The sequence below is a fragment of the Penaeus monodon genome, chromosome 16 (assembly GCF_015228065.2).
Source record: "Penaeus monodon isolate SGIC_2016 chromosome 16, NSTDA_Pmon_1, whole genome shotgun sequence".
Taxonomy (NCBI): domain Eukaryota; kingdom Metazoa; phylum Arthropoda; class Malacostraca; order Decapoda; family Penaeidae; genus Penaeus; species Penaeus monodon.
This window is the reverse complement of record NC_051401.1, coordinates 2077618-2093883: the sequence shown is the minus strand read 5'-3', so window position 1 is coordinate 2093883 and position 16266 is coordinate 2077618.

The window sequence follows — 16266 nt, the reverse complement described above, 5'->3', positions numbered from 1 at the left end:
GAGCTGGAACCTGTGTGGCTTGGCTTGTCTGCTCTGTCTTTCCCTCTCTGTCTGACGAGACGTGTCCTTTTATGCGGCTGTTCCAGACGAGGGCAGATGCTTACTTACGTCATAGAAGTGCCAAAGAGAAAACAGGGCAGGACACCTGCATCTGCCCAAGGGGGAAAGGCAGCTGCTGAGGACAGAGGTGCGAAACATACCGTCCGATTATGCTATGTATTGTTTACATCGTTTGGCCACGTGCAAGGTTTGTCCTCGAGCCGTCTGCAGCGATTGAAACACTGGCAAATAACGCATAGTGATACAGCGTCTACTCGGCATCATACAGACAGTTCCTGGTGATCCGAAGGTTGTTGCATGCCAGAGTAGCGGATATGGCGGTGGTTTCGCACTGAGGTGCAATATTTAGTAGCAAGGAGGGTCATATCGTCTTCAGAGGCTGAAATATAAGTGTACCAGGGAAGTAGAGGGGCTAATGAAGTGGATAATATGTTTGACAATCATCTTACTAAGTTTTAAGAAAAATGAGAGAGCAATAAGTAAATTGTCACAAGAAGGGTAACGTGTCAAGTAAGGTGTTAATTACTTTGGATTTGTCAGGATTAGCGAGTTCAGTAGGGTACCATATTGTAATTGGACAAAAAAATCGTATCTTTGGACCTAATATGCAAGTATATATACTTCGATCATAGAAGCAGCTGGGCCTGAACTTAGTTCTACTTTGCACATCTCGGGCAAGTACACAGCAAGACCGGATGGTATGATTCACACCTCTGTTCTCAGCTGCTGCCTTTCCCCCTTGTCTTTAATGCAGCAGGTCCCTTCGAGGGAGGAAGTTTACTTACGCCATAGAAGTGCCAAAAGAGAAGGCAAGGCAGGACCCTGTATCCTGCCAAGGAGGAAAGGCAGCTGCTGAGGACAGAGGTGTGAAACGTACCATCCGGTATTGTTATTGATTGTTTATAGTATGTATTTATGTATGTATGTATTTGTGTATGTATGTATGTATGTATGTATGTACACACACATACATAATCACACACACACACACACACACACACACACACACACACACACACACACACACACACACACACACACATATATATATATATATATATATATATATATATATATATATATATATATATATGTATGGGGGGTTGTGTGTGTGAGAGTGTATACATACTACGTATTCTGGGGAACGCTAAAACCTCTTTCTACATACCTACGTATTCCCTGTCATCTCTACATTTCTTTTCTTAATTCTAAAAACAGAACTTGTTTCTCTGTGATCGGGAAAGAATGAGAGGAAACAGAACAAAAACAAGACAACTGGTTTTCTAGATCTTTGCCGAAGGGATTTGAAGAGAAATTTTGAAGCATTAAGTGTGGCAAAAGTCACGCTCCATCTGTACGTGACTCAGGGTGAGGCGTCGGGCGCTGGGCTTCACTCCCTCCCCTTTTCCTCCGTTCAACCTTCTTCCTCTTTTTCTTGTCTTTCCTGTGTCTCTGTTCATTCTTTTTCGTCATTACTTCCTCCCTTCTCTCTTTTTTTCTTCTTCTTTTCTCCATCCTACTTCTTCCTTCTGCTACTAATTCTCTTACATTTCTTTCTCTAATCTTTCTGTTCTTCCTTCCATTCCCTACCTCTTCCTCGTCCTTTTCCCCCTCTACTCCTCTTTATCCATCTGTCGTGATCAGATTTTCAACACCATATGCGCCCAAGAAAAACTGCAGCCCTAGTATGCCTAAAACCACGAAGCAAAACAGCAGCACTGCAAGAGGCACGGAAACCAGGTGCAGACGACACCACCTGCGCAGAACATGATTAGAAAATGAGAATCCACCTTGCAATTTCAAGAATAAAAGTGATGAATAAGTAGTTTAGAGACCCAGAAATGCAGCACAGATAAATGCGCATAAGGGGATTTAGTGCGCGGGGTGGTAAATAATTACCGCGAAAGTGAGGATGCGCGCCTGGGGAAAGCCCGCCAGAGACACCTGGAACAGAGAGAGGGCAGGCTGGGGTTCGCCAAGGCAACACGCTGTCGCCTTTTGTGTTTTTACCTATTTTTCTGAACTTTTGTGACGGACTCCCATCGACAGTGGGTTATAACAGCGACCTGTGGCTAAATATAAGAAGGTAAAGATAATTATATTGGTTCGTGCATATGTACGCTGTCACTCTCTTAGTAAAACACCAGAACTCACTCATTTATTTCTTGTCCGATTTTACCTTTTGTTCCTTGTGTTTTTTTTAATAAATTCAAGTGCTGTATAAGAGAAGCATTTAGAGCTACACCTAATATAAGATTCGGCAGTAATGGCCCCTAACACTGTGTTTTCTCATGGTGAACAAGGTGATTCTAAATCGAGTTGATTATTGATTGTTACCCTTGTTCACGAGTACATGCACGCACCCACACATATACACATGCTCTCGCTCTCGCTCTTCCGCTCTCTCTCGCTCTCGCTCTCTTCCGCTCTCTCTCGCTCTCGCTCTCTTCCGCTCTCTCTCGCTCTCACTCTCTTCCGCTCTCTCTCGCTCTCACTCTCTTCCGCTCTCTCTCGCTCTCACTCTCTTCCTCTCTCTCTCTCTCTCGTTCACTCACTCACTCTCTCTCGCTCACTCGCTCTCGCTCTTTCGCACACGCAAGGCCAGTCACCAGAAAAGACACTAAAGGTAAATTGTCCATGTTATGACCCTTGATCAGTGTTTGGGTTTTCTGTTGGATTCTCTCAGTTATTAGATTCCCTCTTGGCCATTTATTTTGAACTAAATCGGACCACAGTGCTACCGCATTTGAAAAAATAGAAAACTCGGAAACATATTAACCTTGGCGGATAACCCCTTTAGAGTTAAAAACAACTTAAGAGGCTGTGATGTACATTTAACTGAGCTAACCGCGACAGCTTGTTCTTGGTGGCAGCGGTGCTCAGATGGTGATTAATGATAATATCCATATGCCAGTGATTTTTTTAAGTGTTACCATCCGACGGACTCGCGCCGGCCAAAAGGGAGTCAAACATTGAGACTTTTATTTAACATTTCCGATCTTTTCTGGTGCTTTTGCTTCTCATTTACCAAGGTGTGTTTTTATGTATCTCTGTGTATTTATTTTGTTTTAATGTTTTCTCATTTTATGTTCTTGTATTTTATCGATTTTTGGTGATGGTTGTGGTAAGTCTTTAACTTTTAAAGGTGCAGGTGTTGCAACAGCATTGTACAAAGTGTTTTACTGTGTAGTGATATTTACAGTGTCTAGTGCTCCATCCAGTGCAACCCCAGTGTGAACAGACACTGAACATAAGACGGTTTTGTGTAGTAAGTGACACATTGTTTAAAATGGTTCGCCCGAGGAAAGTTGGCCCTGATGCAGCTCAATCCGCACCGGCCACGGAAGGTGATGAGCGGCAGGAAGTCTCACGTGTGGAAGGGTTACTTGACACTGAGCTTAGTGTTTATGATGAACTGGCAGGCCAAATTTCGACCCTTAAGGCACAGACTAGTGAGTGGGAAGAGAGGTATGCTTTAAGTGAAGCAAAGGCAAAAGAGGACAGGAGGAAAAGTGACGAAATTATTAAAGTGTTAGAAACTAAGTTGGAAGAAGAACGTAAGAAAAACGAAGAAACTCTAAAGCTCCTGATGGAAAAGAACCGTATCCTCGAAATACAGTGCAAACACGATCACCGGCTTCGGGACGAAGCACTTCGCCAGATGGAAGAGCAGAGTGCCCAGAGGGAAGCAGCCGTGAAAGAGACCGCGCAGCACTTCTTGAAGCCAGGACTGCTCTCGCCATCCAAGCAGAACAGGACAGAGCTGTTGTGGCAGAGGCAAACCGTTCCCTGAGAGAGGCTCTTCGGTCTATTACCCCAAGTTTAACCCCTGTATCAACCCCACGGCAGACACCTGTTCCAAGTGAGCGAACAAAGTTTCACAAAACCTGCAGTGTGGGCCTTCTTCACCTCATCGTATCGAGCCTGCGGGGCAGTCGACTAGGGTTGCTGTCTACATGGAGAAGGAGCCAATTCCAAAGTTTTCAGGCGACACTCCAGCATTCCAACCACTTCGACGTAATCAAGAAATAGAGAGGTGGATTCGCCAAATTGAGAACTTATCCAATCCACCAAATGATAACACTTTTATAAGAAATGCCAGGGCATCTTGTAGAGGACCTGCAGATCTGATAATCAACAGCCCCATCTTTGACAGCATCACAATATGGGGGGATTTTAAGTCAAAGCTACGACAGAAGTTTCGGGGAACCTGCTCTGCCAGTGACTATTTTCGGCTACTCCATGAACGACGACTGGTTAGTGGTCAAGCTCCTCTGGATTTCTATATTGCACTAGAGGTGCCGTTTATCAGGGCGTTCGAGATTACCCTGAAGCAATTGGAGAGCCGACGAACTAATCAGGCGGTTATTTTTGCAAGGTCTTCCAGGCTGGCTGAGGAGATCTGTGCCAGGGTCAGAGGATGCCCCACTAAAGCAATTAGTGGACGTAACCCAGCGGGTGTGGAACGCAAGGATGGGCGTCCGTGCAGAGGAAGAAGGACCGGCTCGTCTTTTCCCCTCATCTGCAAGATCTGGAAGCAAGGTAGCTGGAATAGAAGAGGGGGGCCAGATGGTTATTCCAGACCTCTTGGGTTGTCACCACGCCGAACATCTCGACGCATAGATCAGTTCACGAGGCCAGCTTCACGAACGTGTTGGGCGTGCCGTCGGGAAGGGCACTTCAGGAGAGAATGTCCCTTTCCAACATCCCGAGCAGAACGGGACCTGCTGCATCGGGAGAAGAACAGTACCTTAGGAGGCAGGGTTTCCAGAGTGCAGTTCCACGAGCAGCAACCAGGTGACTCGACACAAATGGCCTAGCGGACGACCTACCGTGATGCTAAATTAGAGGGGAAACTGTTGCAGGCATTTATTGACACTGGGAGCCAGGTAACTTTAATTAAGAAAGAAGCAGTTGAAACACCTTTCACCACGAAAAATCTTTTATCGCACATCGAGGTCTAAGAGGAGTTGCAGGAAAAGAACTTCCTGTGATTGAAGAGTTGGATGTTGAGGTTCGGTTAATATCTGGTAAGAGGCTAATCCACAGGGTTATTGTTGTTGATGCTGTATCATTTCCAGGTGATCTTCTAGTTGGTGTGGATTTGCTGCGCAGAGTACATTATAAGATCATACATGATGCTGATACTCAGGATGCTTATCTTCATCTTGATAATGAAGTTTACCCTTTGCAGTATGAGAAAGGTGAATCTCTGGGAATTGTATCATTTTTGCAATCAACAGCACGACCTCCTGATTTACGTTTGGCTCCATGTTGCAAGACGGTTTGTCCAGCCCACACTGGTATGTATGTAACTTGCAGCATATCACCTTGTTTCAGTGGGAAGTCCGTTTTGATAAGTAGTTGCACTACTGCGCTTGATATACCTCAAAGGTGATACCTCAAAGGGACAGATGTTCCGTGTTTGTGGTGAATTTAACAGCTAAACCGGTAACACTTCGAAACGGGTCTCACTTTTGTGTAGCAGAGGAAGTAGACGTCTTTAATGCTGTTGAAACTAAAGATGACCTATTTTCAGAAAGAGCAGCAGCTGTTGATTTGGACAGTCATAAGGAGGTACCAGATTTTGATTGGGAAGAGGATGAGTTTGACAAGGAGCATGGTCTTCAGTTGGCAGATGATTCTCAGGTAGATGATCTGTTCTGTGTGTTGCCTGGTAGTGATACTGTGGGGAGAATTGATGCTGCTTTAGAAGCAAGTGCCATCGCTGAATCGGCACTAATTGAAGCAGATAGTGAGGAAATAGTTGCTGGACCATCTCTTGGTCATCTTAACTCAAAGAAACGGGAACAATTAAAAGAAGTATTTGCAAAGTTCCCTTCTCTCTTCTCAGGAGATAAAACTCAAGTAGGTTTGGTACCTGGCGTGACACATAAGATCGTGACAGGTGATGCAAGCCCACTATGCACCAGGCAGTGGCGTATGCCAGAGTCGGCGAAAGAGAAAATCCGAAAGGAGTGTGATGACATGCTGAAGGCTGGTATCATTGAGCCATCAACATCTCCTTGGCTTTCGCCTGTTGTGTTAGTTAAAAAGAAAGATGGTAGTTTAACGCTTTTGTGTAGATTACAGGAATCTTAATTCTGTAACAGTAGCTGATACATATCCTCTCCCGAGGATTGACTAACTATGTAGATGAGCTCAGTGACACTCAGTCTTTTCACTTCTCGACAGCCGTTCTGCATATTGGTCAGTGGCCGTAGAACCTTCTGATAAACCCAAAACTGCTTTCAGTGATGGTTACCGCCTGTTTCAATTTCGTAGGATGCCGTTTGGGCTTTCTACAGCACCAACAACGTTCCAACGCACCATGAATGTAGTACTTTCCCCAGTTTTAGGTAGGCACACTCTTGCTTATCTGGATGATGGTGTAGTTTATAGCCCTGACTTCAACTCTCACCTCATACAGCTTGAGGAAACGCTTAAAATTCTAAATGATGCTGGTTTTAAGCTCAACCTGGCAAAGTGCGAGTTTGCTGTGCAGGAATTTCGATTCCTTGGCTTTAAGGTAACCCCTGAAGGTATTTTGCCAGACCCTGAGAAGGTGCGTAGCATTGTAGATATGACACCTCCACGAAATGCAAAAGGTGTGCGCCGCTTTCTCGGTGCTACAGGGTTCTTTAGAAAACATATACCTAAGTATGCTGCTATAGCAGCACCATTAACACAATTAACTAGAAAGGATCAGTCATTTAGGTGGGGTACACTTGAACAAGAAGCCTTTCAGTCCTTAAAAGATAAGTTGGCTTCTGCCCCTATATTGCAGAAACCTCGCTTTAATGACCCCTTTGAGGTGCACACAGATGCTTCACAATTGGCTATTGGCGCATGCTTAATGCAGAGGGATGCTCATGGCAACCCTTCTGCAGTTGCATACTTCTCACGAAAACTCCGTGGGGCAGAAACACGTTACTCTGCAACAGATGCCGAAGCTCTGGCCGTTGTAGAAGGAGTCCGGGCATTTGATCCTTATATCTATGGTAGGCAGTTTACTGTGTACACTGATCACCGTCCATTAGTATATGTTTTTACCAGAAAGACCAAAAGCGCTCGAATGTCACGTTGGGCTTATGAAGCTATCTCATTATCAATTCCAAATCACTTATAAGCGGGAGTGCAACACAAAGTGCCAGACATGTTATCTCGTTCCGTAGGCAAATTGTCTTGCTGATGTTGATCCCACTGCTATGCGGAAGAGCAACTCAAGGACTCGTTACTTCTGGAGATCATTGAATATTTGGAGGAAAGGAGCTTGCCCAAAAGGAAGTTACCTTTGGCTCTTGATGAATTCTCTTTACAGAACGGTGTTTCTCTATCACATTCGTGAGTTGCCTGGGCATGTAGTACATCAGTTGGTAGTCCCTCGTCATTACGTGCAGCTGCATTGAAGCTTGCACATGGTAGTGCATTCGCCTCTCATCCTGGTGTATTTCGAACCTATCTGAAGTTAAGAGATTTATTTTTTTTTCCGAACATGTTGCGTGATGTTAAGGGCTATGTCGCTTCGTGTGCAACATGCCAGCGAAGGAAAGGTACTCCACACAGAGCTCCTTTAGCTGCTGCACCAGAGGTGTCAGCTCCCTTCGAAAAGGTGTCAGCTGATCTTGTAGACTGTGGCCTGTCGACTGCTGGGTATAGGTATATTCTTGTTCTCATTGACCATCTGACACGATTCTTGCAGTTGATTCCAGTTCCCGTCTAAGGAGGCCGAGGTTGTTGCAGAGGCTTACATTAACGACTTTTTGACAATTTTGGGCCACCACGGCTCCTGCAGACAGATGGTGGTTGTGAGTTTACAAACAGGTTGTTTACCCAGGTCTGTAGTATTGTCAAAACTAAGACTCACCTGACCATTGCCTGTCACCCACAGGCTAATGGGATGGTGGAGAGGTCAAATAAGGTTGTCAAAGAGGCATTAGCAACTCTAACTGAGCGACATCCATTAGAGTGGCATCAGTATGTCCCTCAGGTTCGATTAGCATTGAACAGTGCTTTCCATCGCTCGGTAGGTGATCAGCCACTTTATCTTCTCATGGGTCATCACGGTCATTTCCCTGTAGGTCTCTCTAATGACGTAACATTTGCAACAGATGCTGCAAAGGAGTTTCATGATTCTTTGCAGGAAGCGCGTTACATTGCAATCGAAACGTCGCGTCGGGCTCGGGAAACATGGGCTAGAAATTACAATAAACGAGGTAGAAAAGCTCCTGAAATGGTTGTGGGTTCACTGATACTTTTCAGAAATTTTCGCAGGCTTACTGGTCCTCGTAGAACTTTAGGTTCCCGCTGGGATGGGCCAGCTCGCATAATGAAGCGTGTTGGGCCTGTAACTTACATCACTCAGGATGTAGAACCACCTTACAAAGAAACGCAGATTACATGTTAATCAGATAAAACCTTTCAGGACACTTGATGAACTAGCGTTCGTGAGTCCACCCGACCCACAGTCTGACCCATCTGTTGACTGTCAGCAGCTAAATCATGAGGAGGATGCTGATATAGATCCTCGGGAAGTACTGCTTTTATCCTCTGTACGCCCTTGCTGAAATGCAGTACATAAAGATCTCCTGTATATCTTTTGTATATATGTATATTGTTTTTACTTTATTTTATGTTTGTAATTTCATATTTATTTTATGTTTGTAATTTTATATTTACTTTTATGTTTGTAATTTCATATTTACTTTTATGCTCGTAATCTCCTTTTCATTTTTCAGTTATTTTACTTAACTTTTACCTTTTAAGTTGTGTACCTTTAATTTAATGTATTTTAATCTGTAAGTCCTTAGTTTTAAGTTGATATTAATTTTGTAAACAATTTTCTTTTAGTTATGGTTCTGATCGTTTTATGTTTAATTTTAATTTAGCATTTTACCGATTTTATGTTCCTTTTTATGTTTTGTTCCTTTTACTTTATTTATTATTTTACGAGTTCTGGTAGTTTTACTTCGAGGGCCGGCTCAGTATACACAGCCTTTATAATTACTGCCTTTTGATATCCACAGGTCCTGCCGCTGCGAGGGAGCCGATGACAGCGGCCCCAGCCATGTATTTTGGATGTTCTGTGACTGTCTTCCACAGATTGCCTGGTCACAGGTCTCCCCATTCCTGCCGTTTAGATGAAACAGGGACGGATTGTAGCGGTATGAGCGAGTGGACGAGGTGGACGGAACGGAACCTCGGTTGTTGCTGCTAGATGTCCCGGACATGGGAGTGTGAATGGTCGGCTCGTCGCTGTGATTCCCGATGATGGCTTCGTATTTTCTGCGCCAGATCGCCACGGACATGGGCGGGCCCGGAGCGGAACCTAGGGATACCATCCAGGACTCGAGGCGAGTGGAGGCGACACCCCGACATTCACTCCCGGGCCATGGAGGGGTTTTTCGTGATCAGATTTTTCAACACCATATGCGCCCAAGAAAAACTGCAGCCCTAGTATGCCTAAAACCACGAAGCAAACAGCAGCACTGCAAGAGGCACGGGAAAACCCGGTGCAGACGACACCACCTGCGCAGAACATGATTAGAAAATGAGAATCCACCTTGCAATTTCAAGAATAAAAGTGATGAATAAGTAGTTTAGAGACCCAGAAATGCAGCACAGATAAATGCGCATAAGGGGATTTAGTGCGCGGGGTGGTAATAATTACCGCGAAAGTGAGGATGCGCGCCTGGGGAAAGCCCGCCAGAGACACCTGGAACAGAGAGAGGGCAGGCTGGGGTTCGCCAAGGCAACACGCTGTCGCCTTTTGTGTTTTTACCTATTTTTCTGAACTTTTGTGACGGACTCCCATCGACAGTGGTTATAACAGCGACCTGTGGCTAAAAATAAGAAGGTAAAGATAATTATATTGGTTCGTGCATATGTACGCTGTCACTCTCTTAGTAAAACACCAGAACTCGCTCTTTTATTTCTTTGTCCGATTTTACCTTTTGTTCCTTGTTTTTATTTTTAATAAATTCAAGTGCTGTTATAAGAGAAGCATTAGAGCTACACCTAATATAAGATTCGGCAGTAATGGCCCCTAACACTGTGTTTTCTCATGGTGAACAAGGTGATTCTAAATCGAGTTGATTATTGATTGTTACCCTTGTTCACGAGTACATGCACGCACCCACACATATACACATGCTCTCGCTCTCGCTCTTCCGCTCTCTCTCGCTCTCGCTCTCTTCCGCTCTCTCTCGTTTTTCGCTCTCTTTCCGCTCTCTCTCGCTCTCGCTCTCTTCCGCTCTCTCTCGCTCTCCTCTCTTCCGCCCTCTCTCTCTCGCTCTCACTCTCTTCCTCTCCCCTCTCTTCTCTCTCGTTCACTCACTCTCTCTCTCTCGCTCACTCGTCTCGCTCTTTCGCACACGCAAGGCCAGTCACCCGAAAAGACACTAAAGGTAAATTGTCCATGTTATGACCCTTTATCAGTGTTTGGGTTTTCTGTTGGATTCTCTCAGTTATTAGATTCCCTCTTGGCCATTTATTTTGAACTAAATCGGACCACAGTGCTACCGCATTTGAAAGAATAGAAAACTCGGAAAACATATTAACCTTGGCGGATAAGCCCTTAGAGTTAGAACAACTTAAGAGGCTGTGATGTACATTTAACTGAGCTAACCGCGACACATCGATACTAATACTCCTCCTCGTACTACTGTTGTTTACAACTACTGCTACTACTACCATTATTACTACTGCTACTACTACTACTCCTACGGTAACTTAGATAACTTCAGCTCCTACTACTATTACTATTGCTACTGCTTCTACCACTACTACTACTACTATCATTGCTACTGTCACTACTACTACTAAAGCTACTACTACTTTTAAACTCCTGTATTTATTCCCTGTTCCTCTTCCTCCGACCACCGCGCAGTCATCCAAAGGCCACACTTTCTCCGTCACTTCTTCCGTTCAAAGATGTTTGTACTTTTTGGTTGTATTTATTTTTTCCTGTGTGTATTGTTTACTGATTTGTATTTCTTTTTTTTTTTGCGTCTAAAGGTGTTGGTTTTGGCTTGTGTGTGTGCGCCTGTATGCATGTATGTGTATGATTTTGTTTTTGTCTACGTAATACGATAATGTTTATTTCAACGTTTATATCACGTTGTATATGTTTCGTATTTACATAAAAAGTTTCTTATGGGAGCAACAATATCATGCAATATTCTAAGAAAGCAACAAGAAGAAAAAAAATAAGACGAAGAGGAAAAAAGAGACAACAAGGATAAGTCCAATAAAAGAAAAACAGTGATCTGGAAGATGTCAGAAGAGGAAGGTATTTAGCATAAAACAGGAGAAAAGATTAAGCATAGAATATTAAGGTAAATAGACAAAAACGAATGAATGAATAAGTAAAACAGAAATAGGACAAGATGATGATGATGATAATAATAATAATAATAATGATAATAATAATAACAACAATAATAATAACGATAACAACAACAATAACAACAACAATAATAATAATAATAGTAATAAAAATAATATTAAAGATAACAATCATTGCTATAATTATGATACTAACAACAATAATGACAACAATATCAATGATGATGATATCAGTAGTAACATCAATATCGTTATTGATAAAAATGATAGTAATTCTAGCTACAGTTAAAGTAGTAGTAGTAGAAGTAATGATGGTAATAATTATGATCACAACAATAACAAAAAGAATGCTGATAACAGTAATCTCGAAACAACAACAATAAAGATATAACCCGCATATATAGAAGTAGTAATTGTAATGATTATAATAATAACATTAATGATGATAATAATAATGACAACAATAATCTCAATAATAACAATGGTAAAGATGATCCCGGCACATATGAAAGAACCAGTTGTAACGATTATGACAAAAACAATATAGCAAAATTCTGATAAGAATAATATGATAGCAGTAATAAAGATGAACCCAGCAGATACAAAGCTAATCATTGAAACGATTATGATAATGACAATGGTAATAACCATACTGATAACCATAACCTCGATAATAACAATAATAAAGATGATCCCAGCAGAAATGGGCAAGCGATGGCCATCACTGACGTCGCAAATGGCCGACATGTTTACTTACTTAATCCATAGATCTGACATCAATCCCCGATAATGGCTTGGGGAGAAAATGTCAGAGGAAGAGGATGGCGGAGAAGGAGGAGGAGGGTGATGATGGGGAGTAGGAGGAGCATAATGATAATGATGATGGTGATGATGAGGATGATGAGGATGATGATGATGATGATGATGATGATGAGATGATGATGATGATGATGATGATGATGATGATGATGATGATGATGATTATGAGAGGAGGTAGAGACGGTGGATAATAAGGATAATTATAATAATGATGATAATACTGATGATGATGGTGAGGAAGGGGAGGATAATAATGATGATGATGAAGATGATGATGAGGAGCAGGAGGAGAAGAAGGAAAAGGAGGAGGGAGAAGTATGGCTAAAGTAGGTGGAAGAATAAGGAGGAGAGGAGGAGGAGAGGGGAAAAAAAATAAAAATGGGATGGTAGGGGAGGGGAAGGGGAGGGGCCTCGGGGGAGAGGGTGAGGGGAAAAATAATCGGGAAGGAAAAATGGTGCGAGGGGAGAGACATTCCACGAAGAGGGGGCCGAAGGGAAGGGGAAAAGGAAATCGGTAATGAAGATTCAGTATCAATCTATTCAGTGAATATCGTATCTGAAACAAGTGAAAATATCACACAGACGCACGCACGCACGCAAGCACACACACACATACACACACACACACACACACACACACACACACACACACACACACAAACACACACATACAAACATACAAAAGGAGAGAGCAAGAGAGAGAGAGAGAGAGAGAGAGAGAGAGAGAGAGAGAGAGAGAGAGAGAGAGAGAGAGAGAGAGAGAGAGAGAGAGAGAGAGAGAGAGAGAGAGAGAGAGAGAGAGAGAGAGAGAGAGAGAGAGAGAGAGAGAGAGAGAGAGAGAGAGAGAGAGAGAGAGGGAGAGAGAGAGAGAGAGAACGTAGATAAAGAAATAAGTAGATGGATAGATAAAATGATAGATAAGTAGATAGACAAAAAACTTGATAGTTAGACATAGGTATATAACTAGATGTCAGTAGATCGATAAATATATATGATTAATATGACGATAAATATTGATTCACAGGTATAGTTAAGAAAGACGTAAAGAAGACAGGCAGCTACACACACATTCGCAAAAGCGCCTGCAGTGGCGCCCTACCAAAGGGAGAGACGGCAACGAAGAGGGAGAGAGTGCAAGAGGCGAGAAAGAGGGAGGCAGAAGGGGGTTGGGTGTTCGGAAAAGATTAGAGCCATCACTTATCTCCTTAACGCTGTCTCACCCATCATCTCTCGCCTGCACGAGCGATAAGAAACTATCTGTATTGTAATAAATCAAGGAGGTGTGAGTATAGACATGCAGGCGACCAGAAATTTTACAATATACCAAGGCGATGTTTCCATTTATTCCCACGTCCGACAGCTTTTTCTATGCATTCTCGTATGTGTTATTTTTTGTACTGTGTTTGAGTTGTATAATATATATATATATATATATATATATATATATATATATATATATATATATGTATATATATATTATATGTATATTATATATATATATATATATATATATATATATATATATATATAATATATATATATATATATATATATATATGAACACACACACACACACACACACCACATATATATATATATATATATATATATATATATATATATATATATATATATATATGTCATATTCTTATCAGAGTGTTCTTTATCTTCAAGATTTATGTTTAAGTCTTAATTCATTTATTTTCTTTTATACATTTAATTTTATTCCCGGATTCATTTGACAAGATCTGACAATTTTTTTTTCATATTCATAAGTTATTAATTAGTTGATGTTCAATGCTTAACCTGTATAATTGTTAGTTCATCTAAATATCACTTCCTTTTATCCATAGTTAAGACTCATTCGAATTGTTTAGGATTGTTTTTTTTCAGGGTTCTTAGACACAGGGGAGTAACAGTTTTAATTTATTAAAGTAATTAGCTATTTCTCTAACACGAAAATATGAATAATGTTCTCTATTTTCTCACGTTTCTTTGCCGGTTGCTTGCCTTCTGTGATTTAAGTTCATTACTCACGTGTATATATATAAATTTTTCTAAGAATTTTGTAAGAGCAGAGGCTAGGAGGACGAGTGATGACAGCGATGCGGCTGCAGGTCGCCGGTCAGCAGTATTTTTTCAAATTTTAGTTCGCTGCTCTGGTTGCTTTGTTCTCCGTTCGTGAGTCGTGCGTGAGTGAGAGGGAATGCCCGTGACTCCTGCCCACCTGCCCGATTGTCACGCGCATGCGCACAAATACCCAAGAGTTGCCATATGTCGCTTGGGTTTCCATGGCAACAGGTGGTTGTCAGGTGTTCCTATTTTTTCCCCGTTTGGTTTTCTTTAAAATAGGTTTATATAATGAACACCTGGACATTCGCCCCCTCCGAAAATAAATTTTACTCTGAATGAGAAAATTTCTTTATATCTTAAGAAAACTTTACCCATTTAAATTTAGTTAATATTTGATCGTGTAACACATGGATGAAATTAAGCAATTTTCAATGTGCAAGTACTGTAAGATGTACAGAAGAATTTACTATATCGAACTTGTGCAAAAGTAACTTATGAAATAAAATGGCTCTCGTTAAAATCTATTTCTAGATTGTTTAGTATTTTTTTTCTTTTCAATACCCCGGCACTTGCAACGGCTTTTATCACAGGCTCGCACACTTAGTCACTCAGGTGGGCTCTCTCTGACGCCGACCGATCGCTGTGCAGGGATTCCTCCGACTCCTGCCAGTCGTTCTCCACGAGACGAGAGAGAAAATCGGCACCGACATTTGCGCTCCCTTTTATGTAGCGGATGGCGAAGTTGAACTGCTGCAGATACATCGCCCAGCGCATCAGACGAGCGTTCGCGTTCTTGGACGTGCGCAAACTCTCCAGAGGCATGTGGTCAGTCTCCAGCAGAAACTTGTCTCCGTAGAGGTAGAAATAATACTTCTTGATTCCGTCAACGACTGCCAGCAGTTCTTTCTCGACCGTGCTGTAGTTCCTCTCGGCGGACTTCAACTTGCGGCTGTGGTAGGCTACGGGATAAACCTCACCATCTGATTCCTGCATTAATACTGCTCCTACACCATCCTGTGATGCATCTGTTCGAAGGATAAAGGGTTTTTGAAAATTTGGCAACTGGAGAATGGGTTGTTTACATAATAATTTCTTAAGTGAATTAAAAGCATCCTCCTGTTCATCTCCCCAGTGAATCTTATTCGGGGCGTGTTTCTTCAACAGATCAAAGAGTGGGAGAGCTAACACTGCGAAATTAGGCACAAAGCTACGGTAATATCCAGTTAGCCCTAAGAAAGACCGTACTTGCTTCTTAGTTGTGGGTCGCGGTGCATCTTTTATCTTCTTAATTTTGTCGTTCTGACAGCTACACCTGCCCTTACCCAAAGTATGGCCAAGATACTGAACTTCCTTAAATCCAATTTCACACTTACTTGGCTTAACGGTCATATTTGCGTTCTTTAACCGCTGAAATACCTCCTCAAGGACTTCCAGATGCTCCTCGAACGTAGAAGAGTGAACCAGAATATCGTCAATGAATGCTTCCACTCCCCTAATACCTTGCAACACTTGCCTCATAACCCTGTTGAATACAGCTGGTGAGTTCGATAGTCCGAATGGAAGTACCCTAAACTGATACAGACCTGCAGGACTAGTAAAAGCAGTGATCTCTCGACTCTCAGGGTGTAAAGGTATCTGAAAGAAACCTTTCGTTAAGTCGAGTTTGCTAAAGAACTTCGATTCAGTAAGTCTGGAAAAAATAGCTCTTTGATCACACATTGGTTCAGCATCAGTTTTTGTAATCATATTGATTTTCCGATAGTCTCCACATATACGCACACTGCCATCCTTTTTCTGTATTACTACTATGGGACTACAGAAGGGGGACGTAGATTTCTCGATGATTCCCGCACTTTCCATGTCCTCGACTTCTCGGCTAACAGCATCCACTAACCTCATAGGTATAGGGTAAGGCTTCTGTCTCACAACTTTGGAGCTAGTAAGTTCAATAGTGTGATATTTAACCAT